The sequence below is a fragment of the Primulina eburnea genome, chromosome 3 (assembly GCF_022965805.1).
Source record: "Primulina eburnea isolate SZY01 chromosome 3, ASM2296580v1, whole genome shotgun sequence".
Classification (NCBI taxonomy): domain Eukaryota; kingdom Viridiplantae; phylum Streptophyta; class Magnoliopsida; order Lamiales; family Gesneriaceae; genus Primulina; species Primulina eburnea.
In genome coordinates this window covers 16,239,993-16,256,498 of record NC_133103.1, presented here as the reverse complement: position 1 = coordinate 16,256,498, position 16,506 = coordinate 16,239,993, and the positions used below count along the sequence as shown (strand labels likewise).

Here is a 16,506-nt window from a genome sequence, read left to right as displayed (position 1 = left end):
TCATATCCTTTATGTTCCTTATTATTTCCATGCCTAGAATTCTCTTGGCACTTCCCAAATCCTTCATTTCGAATTCTTTACTCAGTACAGCTTTGATTCCTTGAACTTCTGATTTACTATGACTTGCCACTAACATGTCATCTACGTACAAGAGTAGATAGGCCATGATCCGGTCATTTTCTCTTTTTATGTAAACACAACTATCGTGGTTGCATCTAGTAAAACCATTCTTTAAAATAAAATCATCAAAGCGTTTGTACCACTGCCTTGGACTTTGCTGAAGTTCATACAAGGATTTTTTCAGTAGGCAAACTTTGTTCTCATTTCCAGCCATAATATATCCATTCGGTTGGCTCATATAAATTGTTTCTTCTAACTCACCGTGTAGAAAAGCTGTTTTAACGTCCAATTGTTCCAGCTCAAGATCAAAATGAGCAACCAAAGCAAGAACTAATCTTATGGAGGTGTGTTTAACCACTGGTGAAAAAATTTCATTGAAATCAATTCCTTCCACTTGTGAGAACCCCTTGGCTACTAATCTAGCCTTATACCTTTCCTTTTCAATTCCTGGGATTCCTTGTTTCATTTTGTAAATCCATTTGCATCCCACAATCCTTTGGTTTTTGGGTCGATTCACAAGTATCCAGGTTTTGTTTTTGTTTAGTGACCTCATTTCCTCATCCATGGCGGCTTTCCAGAGCTTTCTTTCCTTGCTATTTAAGACATCCTTGTAAGTTTTAGGTTCCTCATACACAATGTCCTCTGCCACATTAAATGCGTAGGAAATAAGATCAGCATGTCCATATCTCAATGGTGGATTAATTACTCTTCGGTTCCTGTCTCTTGCAAGAGCATAAGTCTTGATTTCATCAGTTCGCACATCAGCCTCATATTCTTGTACATCCTCTTCTTGAGCTTCAGTATCTGTTCCACTATTGTGATTATTTTTCTGTGGGTTTAAATCTTGAAGCTCCACCTCAATTTGGGATTCCCTTGAATCTGTCTCATTTATGGGATTTTGTGTCTGGTTATGCATTGGATATCCCATCTCAGTTTCATCAAATATCACATCTCTACTTATGAAACATTTTTGTTCACTTGGTTCTAAACACCACAGTTTATAACCCTTGACACCTTGAGGATAACCAATAAAAATACACCTCTTTGCCCTAGCATCAAGTTTTCCCTGTCTTGTATGAGAGTATGCCCTGCATCCAAACACTTTTAAGTGTCTGTAGTCTACTGGTTTACCACACCACAGTTCCATTGGTGTCTTACAATTTATAGCTGCAGAGGGGCATCGATTCAGCAGGTAACCTGCTGTTAGAGCTGCTTCACCCCAAAAAGATTTTGGTAATCCAGCATTTAATAGCATGCACCTCACCCTTTCCAATAGAGTTCTATTCATCCTCTCAGCTAGGCCATTTTGTTGGGGTGTGTAGGGGAGTGTTTTGTGCCTGGTTATACCCAATTTTCTGCAGAACTCATTGAATTCATCCGACACAAACTCTAAGACATTATCCGTCCTTAGGTGTTTTAGCTCAGATCCAAGTTTGTTTTCATTCATTTTGTGCCACTCCTTAAATTTTCCAAAGGATTCTGACTTACTTTTCAAGATAATAACCCACACTCTTCTTGAGAAATCATCTACAATGCTCATAAAATATTTCCCTCTACCATGAGTTTGAGTTTGAGCAGGCCCTCACAGATCAGCATGGACATATTCAAATGGTTTGGTAGTTTTGTGAGTTCATGTTGTGAACTTGACTCTTTTGGCTTTTCCCAAGACACAGAATTTACAAAACTCTAAGCCATTTACTTTGTCACCACACAAGAGGTTTTGTTTTGACAATTCAACTAATCCTCTTTCACTAACATGGCCAAGCCTCATGTGCCAAAGCCTTGCCATTCCAGTTTCTGAATTTTGTACGGTGGCTGCATTTCCTACCACTGTGCTTCCCAGTAATGAGTACAGCCCATTTTTCCTTATTCCTTTCCTGATGGTCAGGAATCTTTTCATTATCTTTAACAGACCATTTTCTGCTTTAAATGTATGGCCATTCATTTCTAACATGCCAAGTGAGATGAGATTTCTCTTGAGTTCAGGAATGTACCTGACTTGTTGAAGCAAATTTCAGTGCCATCATGCAGTTTCAATCGGATGTTACCTGTTCCAATTACTTTACAACCTTTGTTATTTCCCAGCAGTACTAATCCACCATCCCCTGGTTCCAAAACTTCAAACCAGTCCTTGTTAGGACACATGTGAAAACTACAGCCCGAATCAAGAATCCATTCCTTGTTTGTTGCAGTTTGATGAACCACTAGTGTGTCTGCTGATTCATAACCATCTGAGATTACAGCATCACTCTCACCATCCTCCTTCCAACATGATCTTTCTTCCTCTCAGGGCAGTCCTTTTCAAAATGACCTTGCTTGTGGCAATGATAGCATTTAAAAGGCGTCTTGTAATTCTTATTACTGCTTGTTCTTGATGAGTTTGATCTTGATCTGGACTTAGCCTTCTTGTGCCATTTTTGTTCACGCTTTTCTGGCCTACCTCGCACAAATAGGCCATCAGCACCTGATGTGAATCTCGATACGAATAAATAGCAAACACGATTAAAACGCAATCGCACCCTCTATTTAATTACGACAATAAGACTCGCGTGTTTTCCCGATCTTTTGAATCAAGTAATTGATGTGTTATTCACCTCTAAACTATAAAAGTTTAGCAACAAATAAACACGAGAATAACAATCGAAATTTGATACGAACCTTCGAAGAACGACGCCTACGACAATCCGCACAAACACGATCGACAAACGCCACAAAGTTATAAACTTTGATAAGTTTGATTTAATTTGACAAAGCTAAAGCCTTGAAAAGTTGAGAGAAAATTCTCACAAGTTTGATAAAACTCAAAATAATATGTGTATTGTGTGTAAAAATTCGTCCAACATAGTCTATATATCAAAAGATATCAAGAAATCTAGTTTCCTAACAAAACAAAACTCTAAAGAAGGAAATAACTCGCGCAGAAAAACACTAGACACGGACCCCGTGCAGACCTCCGTGTCCGGGTCCGTGTAGGCTCTGTAAATAACATCAGCTGGAAATAAGGGACACGGACCCCGTGCCCACCTCCGTGTACGGGTCCGTGTAGGCACTGTCTTCGCCAATAACATAAGGCACGGACCCCGTGCCTGGGTCCGTCTTCAGGTCCGTGCAGGCACTGGAATAGCTCATCTCATGAAGTACAAGACACGGACCCCGTGTGCAGGTCCGTGTGCAGGTCCGTTCAGACTCGGTCTGCTCTATCAATGCTTGAATGATAGTCCGTTGGCCTCCAAACGCACTCCCATGCATCCCGACCCCTTCTGGCTTGCTCATGACTCCTTGTAGTGCCTCCTTGAATCTCTTTAGTCGACTCCTCGTGATTGGTCCCTCCGGCAACTGCAAAGAATCCCATGCTTTCCTTGGGACGTCCATGTTCGCATCATCCTCCCCTTCTTGAAAAGGATTTGTCCTCAAATCTTGCTCATCACCTACATCAAACAACGACAAATCACTAACATTAAATGTAGAACTTACGTTGTACTCACCTGGCAGATCGAGTTTGTAGGCGTTGTCATTGATCCTCTCAAGAACTTGGAATGGTCCATCGCCCCTAGGTAATAGCTTTGAGCGTCGCTTCTCCGGAAACCTCTCCTTCCTCAAGTGTAACCACACCCAATCACCCTTCTCGAATACCACCTTCTTTTTCCCTTTGTTGGCTTGCCTTGCATATTGTTCATTTTTCTTCTCAATGCTGGCTTTGGCCTTTTCATGCAACCCCCTAACAAATTCAGCCTTCTTTTTGCCATTCATGTTTAACCTTTCACTCACAGGTAAAGACATCAAATCCAACGGACTCAAAGGATTAAAACCGTATACAATTTCAAATGGCGAATAGCTAGTAGTAGAATGCACACAACGATTATAAGCAAACTCAACAAATGGCAAGCAATTCTCCCAATTCTTTAAGTTCTTCTTGAGAATAGCACGTAATAAAGTTCCTAACGTCCTATTAACTACCTCAGTCTGACCATCAGTTTGAGGGTGACAGGTCGTAGAAAACAGTAATTTAGTGCCAAGTTTAGCCAACAGTGTTTTCCAAAAGTAACTTAGGAATTTAACATCACGGTCCGACACAATAGTCCTAGGCATGCCATGCAGCCTAACGACTTCTCTAAAGAACAAGTCCGCAATGTTAGATGCATCATCAGTCTTGTGACAAGCAATAAAGTGTGTCATTTTAGAAAACCTATCCACAACAACAAATATAGAGTCCCTCCCCTTCTTTGTCCTAGGTAACCCCAAAAAAAAGTCCATAGAGATATCAACCCAAGGTTCACTAGGGATGGGGAGTGGTGTATATAATCCATGTGGTTGTGTCCTAGACTTAGTTTGTCTACAAGTTATACACTTCTCACAAACACGTTCAACGTCATGTTTCATGTGTGGCTAGTAGAAATGTTCATGCAATGCACTCAAAGTTTTAGCCACACCAAAATGTCCCATTAAACCACCCCCATGTGCCTCCCTAACAAGTAGTTCACGAATGGATGACTTAGGGATGCACAACCTATCTTCTCTAAACAAAAAACCCTCATGCAAGTAGAATTTATCATGTGGACCATGCATACAAGTTTCAAACATCTCTTTAAAATCATCATCTAGCACATACAATTCTTTAACAAGCTCAAACCCCAAGATTTTATATTCCAAAGTAGAGAAAAGCACATACCTCCGTGATAGTTCGTCGGCCACTATGTTTTCCTTACCTTGTTTGTACTTGATGATGTAGGGGAACGTCTCTATGAACGCCACCCACTTGGCATGCCGCTTGTTCAGCTTTTGTTGACCCTTAAGGTGCTTTAGAGATTCATGGTCCGTATGGATCACAAATTCCTTAGGCCTCAAGTAGTGCTGCCACGTCTCTAGGGTCCTCACAAGTGCGTAGAACTCCTTATTATACGTGGGATAGTTAAGCGCTGCCCCATTGAACTTTTCACTGAAGTAAGCCACCGGTCGTCCTCCTTGCATTAGCACTCCACCGATACCTACACCTGATGCATCACATTCAATTTCAAAAGTATTAGCAAAATCAGGTAACACAAGTAAAGGTGCATTAATCAATTTTTGCTTAATGAGATTAAAGGACTTCTCTTGCTCCTCGCCCCAATGGAATGGAACTTTCTTCTTGATCACTGCCGTCATTGGCGCTGCCAATGTGCTAAAATCTTTTACAAACCTCCTATAGAAGCCTGCAAGACCATGAAAACTTCGGACTTGACCAACAGTAGTAGGCATTGGCCAATCTCGAATAGCACTTACCTTGTCTTCATCAACTTGTATACCCTGTGAGCTTACCACAAAACCAAGGAAGACAAGTTTGCTAGTACAAAAATCACACTTCTTCAAGTTAGCATATAAATTTTCAGCTCTTAATGTAATTAGAACAAGCCTCAAGTGGTTAACATGCTCATCTAAGTTTTTGCTATACACTAGGATATCATCAAAATAGACCACAACAAATTTTCCTATGTGTGCACGCAAAACATGATTCACTAACCTCATAAAGGTTCTAGGTGCATTAGTCAAGCCAAAAGGCATAATCATCCACTCATATAACCCATATTTAGTTTTAAAAGCAGTTTTCCACTCATCACCTTCTCTCATCCTATTTTGGTGATACCCACTTTTCAAATCAATTTTGCTAAAAATGCAAGACCCATGCAATTCATCTAACATATCATCTAGTCTAGGTATGGGATGCCTATACTTAATGGTTATGTTATTGATTGCCCTACAATCCACACACATACGCCATGAGCCATCTTTCTTAGGGACTAGTAAAACGGGCACCGCACAAGCTGACATGGACTCACGCACAAACCCTTTATCTAATAGCTCACTTACCTGTCGTTGCAGCTCCTTAGTCTCCTCCGGATTGCTCTTATAAGCTGGACGGTTCGGCAAGGCACTCCCGGGCACCAAATCAATTTGGTGTTCAATCCCCCTCAATGGTGGTAAGCCTTGAGGTAGCTTCTCCGGAAATACATCGTCAAATTCCTGCAATAGTGAAACAATAATGCTCGGAAGGGATCCGGCTATATCACTTGTGTTAAGGAGGATCTCCTTGTAAAGAATTAACACAAGTGGTTCATGTGTGTGCAACAATTGTTTCAACTCACCTTTTTGGGCCATGTATGATTTCTTTTTGGCCTCTTTCCTCTCTTTTTCTTTTCCCTCATTTTCTTTCCTCTCTTTTTTTTGTTTTTATGGCTATCTCACTCTTTTGATCACTCTTTTTTTCAGCCACTTCATTTTTGTTTTCAAAGGCCATCTCACTTTTTAATTCACTCTTTTTTTCGGCCTCATCTCTCTTTTTATTTTTCAATTGGTCCTCCAATACTTGCTTTGGGGACAAAGGAAGCAATACAATGGATTCTTTCTTTAAAACAAATGAGTATCGATTTTTGAACCCATCATGAGTAACGTGCCTATCAAATTGCCATGGTCTACCCAACAAAATATGACAAGCATGCATGGGTACCACGTCGCACAAAACCTCATCCACATACTTCCCAGTAGAAAAGGACACTAGAACTTGCCTATTTACTTTCACTTCCGCACAATCATTCAACCATTGAAGCCTATATGGTTGAGAGTTTTTTATTGTAGGCAATCCCAATTTTTCCACCATCTCAACACTAGCCACATTAGTGCAACTTCCCCCATCTATGATTACATTGCAAACCCTACCATTCACAAAACACCTAGTGTGGAACAAATTCTCCCTTTGGCTAGCCTCTTCATCCTTGACTTGGGCACTCATGATTCGCCTAGTCACTAGCGCTTCTCCTATAACCGCTCCATATCCCTCATCGGGATCCTCCAACGCAGGCATATCATCACTACCCTCGCCATCTCCCTCACTTTGAGATTCATAATCACCATAATCATTCAAAAACATTACCCTCTTATTAGGACACTCACTAGCAATATGACCCAACCTTTGACATCTAAAACACTTAGTATCTCTAGAACGAGTAGAAGGAATTTCAGTTTTACCTTGCACTCCGTGTCTAGGTGCCTCTTGCTTTGTCTCAATCTTAGGCTTGGTCACCACTTTGCTATCATCACGCTTTGCTACATTTGGTCGCCAAGAAGAAGACGTACCTCCAGTTTGGTTGGTGCAGCCAACTCCACGCCTTTTGAGTTGTTGTTCCACCTTTATAGCCATTTGCACCATCTCGTCAAGGTCCAAGTAGTGCCTAAGCTCCACTTGATCTTGAATCTCCCTATTCAAGCCACAAAGAAAACGAGCCATGGTTGTCTCACTATCCTCCTCAATATTGGCCCTAATCATGACTACCTCCATCTCCTTATAGTAGTCCTCAACACTCTTTGACCCTTGCCTCAAAGTTTGTAGCCTCTTAAACATCTCCCTATAGTAGTGATTAGGCACAAACCGCTTCCTCATGACCCTCTTCATCTCATCCCAAGATTCAATGGGTCTCTCATTATACCTTCTTCTAGTGGTCACTAATTGATCCCACCAAATGAGAGCATAGTCTAAGAATTCAACCACCGCCAACCTCACCTTCTTTTGTTCGGAGTAGTGGTGACATTCAAATACGAACTCTACCCTCTTTTCCCACTCTAGGTATGCCTCCGGGTCAGATTTACCATGGAACGATGGAATTTTCATCTTAATGCTACCCATGTGACCATCTTCCCTAATCTCCTCATATCTACCCCGCATGGCTCCCCTTTTTCCTCTACCAAATCCTCTACCTCCTCCATTCCTACCCCAATTCTCATTTTGACTCTCATCGCCTCCTCCCAGATCATACTCCTCATCATCTCTACCCAAATCCCTAGGCTTAGGTTTACCCCCACTAACACTAACCTCAAGTTTATCCAACCTCTCATGCAACGACTCCATTTGGGTCGTCATCACCCTACTAAAATCCCCAAACAACGCATCTATTTGGGCCTTAGACAACCCCGAATTCGAACTACCTCCTACCTCCCTCTCCATTTAATGTCAATTTGTACCTGCAAGAAAAGGTTAGTAGAAATAAAATAATCCTCACCCAAATGCTCACGGTCACTCCAAAGAAATTCACTCGTCTTTTCTCACAATTTTGTTTGCTCACAACAAATACTCACCGTTCACTCCAAAGAAAAGTCACTCGCACTCAAGTGTATCACTCAAATTTTGAGAGCTCTCTTGGAAGTGCTCAAGCTTTGTATTCTGGGTATATCAAACAATCAAGGTTCAAACTTGTGAACAAATGCGACCGACTCACTTGGACCGTGTAGACAAGAAATTCGAATATAGGGAATATTTTTTTTTTGACTGTGAGAGACAATTGAATATGACTCTCTAAAGGGAATAGAACAATATACCAAAACAATTGTGTAGGAAAATTTTCGAAATTTTTTACTCTTTTTTTTTTTTTTTTAGGCTGAGTACAACTCGAAAATCCCAAAAAAATTGAAGAAAGTTGACCTAATTTTCGAGAAACACTATTTCACGAAAATTGAATAATGATAGAACGAAATAGATCTGAAAACGATTGAAGAAATAACGCAGATCTGAAATATAATAACAAGATACTTACTTGATTTCAATAAACCTATGCTCTGATACCAAATGATGTGAATCTCGATACGAATAAATAGAAAACACGATTAAAACGCAATCGCACCCTCTATTTAATTACGACAATAAGACTCGCGTGTTTTCTCGATCTTTTGAATCAAGTAATTGATGTGTTATTCACCTCTAAACTATAAAAGTTTAGTAACAAATAAACACGAGAATAACAATCGAAATTTGATACGAACCTTCAAAGAACGACGCCTACGACAATCCGCACAAGCACGATCGACAAACGCCACAAAGTTATAAACTTTGATAAGTTTGATTTAATTTGACAAAGCTAAAGCCTTGAAAAGTTGAGAGAAAATTCTCACAAGTTTGATAAAACTCAAAATAATATGTGTATTGTGTGTAAAAATTCGTCCAACATAGTCTATATATCAAAAGATATCAAGAAATCTAGTTTCCTAACAAAACAAAACTCTAAAGAAGGAAATAACTCGCGCAGAAAAACACTAGACACGGACCCCGTGCAGACCTCCGTGTCCGGGTCCGTGTAGGCTCTGTAAATAATATCAGCTGGAAATAAGGGACACGGACCCCGTGCCCACCTCCGTGTACAGGTCCGTGTAGGCACTGTCTTCGCCAATAACATAGGGCACGGACCCCGTGCCTGGGTCCGTCTTCAGGTCCCTGCAGGCACTGGAATAGCTCATCTCATGAAGTACAAGACACGGACCCCGTGTGCAGGTCCGTGTGCAGGTTCGTCCAGACTCGGTCTGCTCTATCAATGCTTGAATGATATTCCGTTGGCCTCCAAACGTACTACCATGCATCACGACCCCTTCAGGCTTGCTCATGACTCCTTGTAGTGCCTCCTTGAATCTCTTTAGTCGACCCCTCGTGATTGGTCCCTCCGGCAACTGCAAAGGATCCCATGCTTTCCTTGGGACGTCCATGTTCGCATCAGCACCATTCGATTCTTTTCCTTCAATTTTCTTCTGCAGTTCTTTTGCCTTCACTGCAGATTTAACTTCATCAAGTGATATTGTTTGTTCCCTTCCATAGAGCATAGCATCCTTAAAATGATCATAGCTCTTTGGAATCGAATTCAGCAAAAGTAGGGCTTTATCTTCATCTTCCAGTTTTACATCAATATTCACAAGATCATCAATGATCTTGTTAAACTCATCAATCTGCTCTGAGATGGTCTTATTTTCTGTCATCTTGAAAGAATAGAGCCTCTATTTTAGATAGAGTCTGTTGGCTAGAGATTTTGTCATGTAGAGAGACTCAAGTTTTGTCCATATTGCACTAGCGGATTCTTCCCTTGCCACTTCCCTAAGGACTTTATCCCCTAGGCTGAAGATTATGGAGTTGTGCGCTTTATCAAGGATTTCTGCTTTCTCCTTTTCATTTAGAGATTTTGAAAGAGCTGCTTCTCCCTTCAATGCTTCAACAACTCCTTGTTGAACCAGCATGGCCCTCATCTTTAACCTCCATAATCCAAAATCATTTATCCCTGTGAATCGTTCAATATCAAATCTTGTAGACCCCAACGATATGGATCGTTTCCCACAAACGGCGCCACTTGTTATGATTGTCTAACAAGTTTGATATTACACAGAATTCAATCCAAGATAGCAAACAACAACGACCACACAATGATCTTGAACCAAGCACAAGAAATAAAAGAAGAACAGGGCAATTACGTGGTTCGATCACAAGTGATCTACGTCCACGGGATGAGGCAAACAATTCTTATTAATGAACCAGAGAATATTTACAGGTTACAACTAATCCTTTTATTGTACTCAATCTATCACAAACCCAATACCCGGGAATCCAAAGAATTTTAAAGCCCTGAGGTTTTTGTTCCCACACGCTTCTTGCTTGCAGCTTGTATAGACGAATTCAATGGAGTATTTCAGCTCGCCTGGACTCAATCTCAGCTGGTGATTTTTAACCTCTCTCTTCTTCCTTCTTTCTATTTGAGCGTAACCGTCAATCAAGAAGAAAACCAGAATTCCTCCCAACTGTATTGACCTCTCTACTGATATACCCGTTAGCCTTGACTTCCTTATTGGGCCTCCATCTGCTGAATCGATTTATTAGGCCCAAACATTTCAAGTCACCTTAACAATGCTATTGTGATACTTTTCCGTCTGCCACTCTATTATTCGCAAGTTTTTCTATTAATGTGAGTATGCAATTGCACCTATTTTTACTTAATTAGGATGATCACTCGATATGTTGCAGGCCATCAATATGGACTGCAGTTCCCATCACCAAAATTATGTTGCTTAATCAAGACAAGCTGAGTCAAAAGACCAAACATCGAGCTGCCTGACATAAACTTGGCATCCCATCCCCTTTTGCCAGCTACTGTAACTTCATCCGAGAATGTGGACCCTCTATCAACAATGACTCAAAATTTGGAGATTGTTGCATTATATATCAAACGATAAAGTAGAGTAAATTTCGTAAAAATCAATTAATTTAATGGTGAAGAAAACACAGTAGAGCAAAACTTAAAGTAAACCAAACCGAGGCTTGTACGAAGTACAGTGTCCTTAAAACATATTCGTCTCCTCATGTATGTGCTTTGAGGATCGTCTTGGACGTCTGTTTCTCATGATACAACGGAACAACTAGTAGTGACTTAGCACGAGACACTACTACGGTAAACTGAAAACGTATATTTACTTTATCACCGAGATTTAACGGAGGCAAAATGAAAAGCTAAAAATATTAAAGCAAGAGAATACTTGAAAGATGAACACACTATTTATAAGCCTCAAAATACACATCAAGAGTCATGCAAGATTAATTAACTCAATTAATCTTCCAATTAACTCAAGAATATGAAGAGTCAAACCTCTTCAATTAACTCAAGAATGTGGAAAGTCAAAAGACACTTCCACAATAATGAGTCACCACTAACTCAAGAATGTGGAGAGCCAAAAGATACTCTCATATTCATGAGGCATTATTTTTATTCAAACTCTAAATTTGATTCAAATTTCCAACAATGGACTCCTGACATACACCAACCAGCCTAAACAATACACTCTGTACCCAGATAATTCTCTTGTAGCCAATCCAGGAAACAGATGAGTGAAACGACATAAATGGAGCTCTTCAAACTCCGCCGCCCAAAGCACAAATAGCTCAACTATCCAATGAGATTAAAAGCTTGGGTTAGGAGATGTACCATCCATGTTGACTAGCTGAACATTGTAAGCTCCCAACATCTTTAAACTATCCACTTATTGAGCAGATATGAAAATTGAGGCAGTGGTAGCATTAATGTCCTCTGTGTGAGTTAACAGTGAAGCCTCTGCTTATGCAACATCAGTTAAATTTACTGACGGAATTCTGATTTTGAGGATTATCTTTGTAAATCCTATCACTCTGTCTTCTTGCCATTGTTGGCTTTGTACAGCCTGTGAGTCGGAGGATAGCCAACAAGCTTGTAATAGAATACCTTAGTGTGACCATTCCAGTGGCAGTAGTCTCATGTTTTTAATTATTCGACTTGCCTTGCACTGAGAAAAACGTATGAGGTGCCTATTATGTTTGTTTGAAAATATGTCCCTACAAATATGTAGGTCTCTCACGACACGATTTCACATATCGTTTCACAAAATTAATTCATGATACCGTTCCACAAGACTTTTGTGAGAATTAATATATGTTACCCACTTTCTGATTTATAATTATATATCGAGTGGAAATAAATCAATAATATATAATTAAAGTTGTACGGAATTTTCATGAACCAATAATTAAAGACGAATCATTTTCAAAATTTTAGTCGAAGATTACTTGTTTCTTTAAATGCATAAAAAGAAATAGTTAGTTAGAGTTATCTCTATCTCTTGAAGGAAAGCTTAAAAAGATTAAGTTCGTTTATAACTTGTAGTACATCTTATTTTAAAATCTTAAATTCGAAACTAACTTTGAGGTTCGAGATTTAATTGTTTTTTTATATATATAAAATTGTAATTTCATTGATTTAAATTATCCATTACAAACTTAACCAATCAAGAAAGAAAATCAACATTCAACCACATAAAGGGTGAAAAGGAATCAAAAGCAAAACGAGCAACATTATGTGCTACAATATTTGCCGTACGACGAACATGAATAAGCTCAGATATCCAAGATTCATTCATACGCTCTCTAATATCTGTTGCGCAGATGCCCATATAACCAATATCATCCCGAGATTTAATTGTAAAATTCTCATGTCCCAACTCAAAAAACAAAATTTATGTTCTAACCAGGTGTGATTAATTACGTTAACTTTATTCAGATAGTATTCTGTAGCACACACATTAAAATTTTTATTATTATTTTATTAGGATATGACACTTATAAATTAATGATTAGATAAGATTTACTTGCATGATTTGAAATTTTAGATAAATTAGATTAGATAAGTTGGAGAAAAATCATAAAAAGATATGTACAAAAAAATTAATAAATTCACACCAGCAAATTAGCTAACAAATATTATGAGAGCAGGCCTTTCATAAGACGGTCTCACGGATCTTTAATCATGAGACGGATAAATCATTTCTATATTTACGATAAATATTAATATATTTCATATAAAAAATAATATTTTTTCGTTAATGAGCCATATAGAATATCTATTTCACAAAATTGACCCATATGACCGTCTCACATGAGTTTTTGTGAATTATGAAAATAAAATTTTTAAAAATACCGAATTTCAGTATACTGAAGATTTCGGTACGAAACAATAACGATACCAAATTTTTCAGTTCGATAACAATATGAAATTTGAAGTTTCGGTATATAACAGAATACCTACCGAAATAGTATATAAAAATTTAAAAATATATAATATTTTTAAACAATAAATTTATAGAATTTTAAAAATGTAATGTTTTTTGGGTATGAAATAGAAATCGAGATATCATATAATTTCGGTATAATCGATATGCTAATTATATGGTATCAGTAAAAAAAATTATACCGTAAATATCAATATGATATACAATTTTCGATACGATAAAGTATATAACCCTAGGTAATACTGCTTACCTGCGTGCATGCTATGAATTATTTGATTTAAAATATTGCTGTCCACGATATTAAATCCAACTAAGTATATAAAAGTTTGAAAATTCTTAAAAACATATCAAATAGTTGAGTAAATATGTATACATTTACGCACGCACAAGAAACACCATTTGAATATTTATAAAAAGTTATATTATATAAAATTTAATTGAATATAGACCAAAGACGCGACAAAGAAAAATTAAGGGTTTCTTGGCTACATAACAAAGAGATTAAATGGGCTGTATCCAGCTAGAAGATCTGAAACGAGATTCTCAATGGGAAAGCTCGATCCATCATATTAATCTCTTTGAACACGAGCTGGCACAAATGGAATCTCAGGAGAAGTTATATTGGCAGCAGAGATGTGAGGGCCCGTTATCCTAATAACGATTTATTAACATGCAATCATGATTAATCAGTTAACAGCGGAAAAGTGAGTTAAAAATTTGCGGTTGGGCCTATAAAAATTTCGGTATGACCTTCCTGTAAATAGGACATACCAGAAAATCAAATACTCAAAATAAACAACATGTGCCCTCAATAAACACAACAGCATACACACGTGCCAGCCAGACACGATCATGACATATACAAACCAAAATATTATAGAGCCGACAAGGCTCGATAATACCATAATACAATCCTCCAAATATAAACATATAGTATCTGGGAGACAGCAACACCACGCAGTACCTAAATACAACTGAGCCTACTCTCAAGGAGCTCTGGTACTTCCCGAGGCTTCCTCTCGAGCACCTGAGGTCGAACCACCTGTACCACCTGTCATGTCCACACACAAAAGACACGACAGCCCCCTCTCGGGGGTCAGTAACCCCAGTACGAGACATCAAGAAACCACGATATATGACATAGAAATGCAATGATGCCATGCATGAATGCAATGCATGAATAGGTACAAGATATCAGGATAGGAGTCAAATGAACGATATCAACAATCATACATATATGCTCGAGCTGGTCCACGACTCAGCGGACCCGTCCACGACTCAGCGGACAGTGTCTGGGGATATGGCTTCACACTTGATGCCAGCAACTACCTAAGCCGGACCGAATCAAGGTAGCCAAACATCTCCAGGACACCATATCATATCATATATATAACGGATCTCAACCGAAACATAACTGGATCTCAATAACAGATAGGCTCAATATGATATGTTCAGTGGTATTGATGTGTCTAACTAAAATAAAATGTGTGTAAACCAAAAGAAATATTTTATTTTATTTTGCACATCAATTACCAACTGATAATATGTGAATCAGCATATAATATCACATAAATCATCAAATAGCAAATAAATCATACACAGGATCATCAGATGCCTCTGTCAGACATCGTGAAAAATAACCGATCTCTACGTACCTCAACTAATTTACCAGTAACTTAAATCCTCAAGAAAGTCCTGGAAATGCCAACTCAGACAAATCACCTGAATATTAATTTAAATGGTCTTATTATCATATAAAAATTCTATAACCATTCAAATTCACTAAAAATCCAATTTCAACAATTTAGGCATTTTAAATTCCTAAAATTCCAATATGCAACTAAAATGCCTAAAATCAATCATTTCTATTTTATCGTCGCAATTATTCTTTTTAGCTTTAAGCGACGCTAAACTAATATTTAAGCGACATCGATAAATTCTTAGTTCACCAGATTATACCTCCAACTTGCACAATTCCGGAACCTACAACAATAACACAATAATTAATCAATAATGATACAATATTGGAGTTGGAAATGAATTAAATTTACGTCGACAACAATTCGCACCGAGACATCTAGTAATCCCAATAACAGTGACTGGAAATAGAGCCTAACCCGAAGATAACCGGCAACAGGCGGCAAACTCGCCGGAGAAGAGGACCGGAATCACGCAGAAAATGGAGCCAACGGGTCGTTCTCGAAAATTTACAAAACTGGTATCAAAAGAAACCTCCGACACAAGGAACAAAACCCCTCAATCAATTTTTACTTTTGAGCGGCGGAAGACGGCGAATTTAGCGGTGAAACCGATGGCGTTTTTCGACGGGTTTTTGGAAATCACGATTTCACCTAGCAAGAGTGGTATCAATGGAAAGCTTACGTCGAGGGCTTTCCAACCATATTTTTACTTGAATTTTTCGGTGACCGGTACGACCACAATCGGCGGTCAAAGGTGGCGAAAATTGTGAAAATATTTGAACAGAAGGTTACGGCTGAGGAGAGAGAAATTGGTGGTGATGATGATGATTATTTTATATATATATATATATATATATATATATATATATATATATAATGTGCATGTTTATCTTTTATCTTTTCGGGTTCGAAATTTGATCCGGTCTATTTTATTTCAACTCTTATATGCTATAAAATTTAAATATGCATAAACACACAATTTAATTATTTGGCTTAATTATTTTAAATTCCTCAATTTAAAATAATTAATCTTAATTATCGCCAAATAACATATATTTAAATCGGGTCATTACAAGAGAAGCCGTAATTGATGGTTGGCTTGTGGTGATAAAAACACATCATATTTTCATCAACAAGCAACAATGAGGAGTCAAGAACACGGTCCATGGTTTGATCTCTGCTCATGGGGATCTATGTGAGGGCCAGGAGGAGAAGGAGGAAATAGTTACAGGCTACTTTGCAGAATTGTTTACATCTTTGTGCACCATCAGCAAATGATATGGCTCCAGTCTTGGAATGTATCAAGCCACGTGTTACAACT

General features: G+C 38.5%; 1 long non-coding RNA gene across 2 annotated transcripts; it reads right to left on the bottom strand.

Moving 5' to 3' along the window:
• Nucleotides 1–14,207: 14,207 nt before the first annotated feature.
• On the bottom strand, nucleotides 14,208–16,001 carry LOC140828336 (uncharacterized). 2 transcript variants are annotated; one of them, XR_012117157.1, is made up of 4 exons: nucleotides 15,603–16,001; nucleotides 15,445–15,468; nucleotides 15,141–15,207; nucleotides 14,208–14,536 (listed from the first exon to the last, which is right to left on the bottom strand). It is a non-coding gene; the product is annotated as an uncharacterized lncRNA (long non-coding RNA). The 2 variants fall into 2 exon arrangements; XR_012117156.1 differs by having other exon boundaries at nucleotides 14,208–15,207.
• Between the last annotated feature and the right edge of the window lie 505 nt (nucleotides 16,002–16,506).